We start from the raw sequence: 2,409 nt of genomic DNA, 5'->3' as shown, positions 1-2,409 counted from the left end.
ATCTATAACACCTCAATGGAGGGGCAACAAAGGGTCTCACTGAGTAGGAGACATATCCAATTTTGACTTTATTGGGCAAATTTTGGCCATGGAAGGTAATCTTCAATGTGGCAGATGGCTCTCGATTACCATTTTTAAACCTGTTCAGACGAATTATATCAGAAATAGCGGTATTTTCAGCACTGGCGAGTTCCATAATTTCTTCTACGTTAACTTTTGGGTCAATTGGTCCAAAAACACCACACACCCGCACATCTGAGCCTGGCTGGTAACAGCGAACCGTCCACTTTCCGATCACAGATACTGATAGGTAGTTAACAATGTTTTCTCCTGTGAATGAGGAAGACTCCAATGCAACTAGCTGGCGACGTGGATTGGGACGCACAATCAAATCATCCAGAGACCCAAAAGGTGAGCTTTTGATTCCCTGTGCAAGTCCAATAGGATCTTTGAGAAATGTCACAGCATTTGGACCCTGAGGTCTGATCAGTATTGTTCTTCCACCCCCAGAACTTTGCAGGGTAGCATTGGTTGGAAGCTTGACCGCCTTGACGTTTGTCATGCTGGTGCCCTTTGCAGAGCCACTCTGTTGAATTCTATTGTTTTGCACTGCAGGACGCTTCACGTTTCCCCTCTGAAGGCTCTCACTTGATGAGCTCTTTTCTCTATTTCTGCGCTTTCGTCCAACAATCTGTGCCTCCATAGGATTAGGAGTTGCTTCAATGATGCTTCCACAGTCAGTTTCAGATTCTTCCACGAAACCATCAGAAACAACAACCTCATCATCCAGACAATCACTTATCATTTCATTTTCCTTACCACCATCTTCTGCGCTTCCACTAATTTCAGGAGGACCAAACCCTGCGCCAGCAAGGCAGCTGGGATCACTCATGTCAGAAGAGTTCAACTTGCCCAATAAACGAAAACAAACAGCAACAAATTAACAAAGAGGGAATAAATAAAAGGGAAGAAGAAAAGAGGAAGAAAAAAATAGTAAAAAAAATAAATAAAAAAAGGAGAAAGAAAAAGAAAAACAAAAAATTGAACAAATAGAAAAAAAACTAATAAAATAAATAAAAATTCAAAAAATTCAAAGCAGACTGGCAAACCTCAGAGGCTCAGAGGCCAGAGGGAGAGAGCCAGTTGCGTCTGAATGTATTAATTGTAGGTTTGAGCAAGGGATTACAAATAAATCTGAATATCTATAGCTTCAAAATTCGCCGGTTATTTCAAGGAACGAAAATTACACACGTGCTTTCGCCACGAACGCAACTGACTTTCTCCATGTTTACTCTAAGTCTCCAACATCTACTACACTACTAGGTCTCCTGCTTCTGCATCCGTAAAAATAACAAGTCCGCAAAGTCTCATTAACATAATTGAAAAAATCCTTCCTTTAGAGCTAATTATTAATAATTATTAATATTATCAATATTAATAATTATTATTTATTTATATATTGATTTTGAACGAAGACTTGGAAGGTTTTCCCGTCCTAATTTATGGTTGACTTTAAAGTTGAACCCCATGCAAATGCATATAATAATCGTTCATATACGCTCATATACAAAACGTGTAATGGGAGCACATTCATCGTGAATACGACGCTTTTCAATTTTCTACTCAGTCCTTACGCAACTCCTCTAGGATGATTGTTCGAAATTATTTTGAGGTGGTTTGAAATAGCGATTTTTAGCGCTCACCTCTAGTAATCGGTTATTAATTATAACGTAATTTTTCTCTTACTTTAAGATCTTTGATCACACGTGATATACACGGCAATGAAGCTACATAGACATGACCAATATTTTCCTCCCTTTTTGACCCTCAAGCTAGAGTTTTGTCTGCAAAGTGACGCTACCGCATTGTGAGACAGAAACGCTACCGCATTGGCCTGCCAGTAGATGCTGGTATGTTGGATTGACGATGCTATATCTGTCAGCTAGGGCACCTCTTGGCACAAGGAAATGAAGAAATCGTTATTTTTTGCTGAGATTAAAGATAGTTAAGGTACATGGCCGTGTTCATCTCAGTTGAGCAGTTGTGAACTAAAGCTCAAATTGGTTTACCGTCAAAGCGAATAGAATTCAATAGAAACGATCTATTTTAAGAAAAATAACTCCCATCCTTCAAGCGCGATCAAAACAACTTCGTAGTCATCATGTTTTTGAACCCAACAAATGGTGATTCTAACAAATATTATAAAGTTTTTAGTGATGAGCGGCGAAGTATGTGCAGTTTCTGTTGATAGGCAGCCAATGTGTCATTGATGGTTGTTGTTGTTGTTGTTAGTTGCGACCGTCACGCTCGCCGGGGGGGAGGCTCTGGTGGCGGGCGGGGGGCCGGAATCGGAAGAGGGGGGAGGTGGACGAAGGCAGGGAGGGTGGCCAGGAAAGCCGCTGCCTCCAC

Source organism: Hyalella azteca, unplaced genomic scaffold (assembly GCF_000764305.2).
Source record: "Hyalella azteca isolate HAZT.00-mixed unplaced genomic scaffold, Hazt_2.0.2 contig15239, whole genome shotgun sequence".
Taxonomy (NCBI): domain Eukaryota; kingdom Metazoa; phylum Arthropoda; class Malacostraca; order Amphipoda; family Hyalellidae; genus Hyalella; species Hyalella azteca.
The sequence above is the reverse complement of the archived record's forward strand: the minus strand, read 5'-3'. Positions refer to the sequence as shown.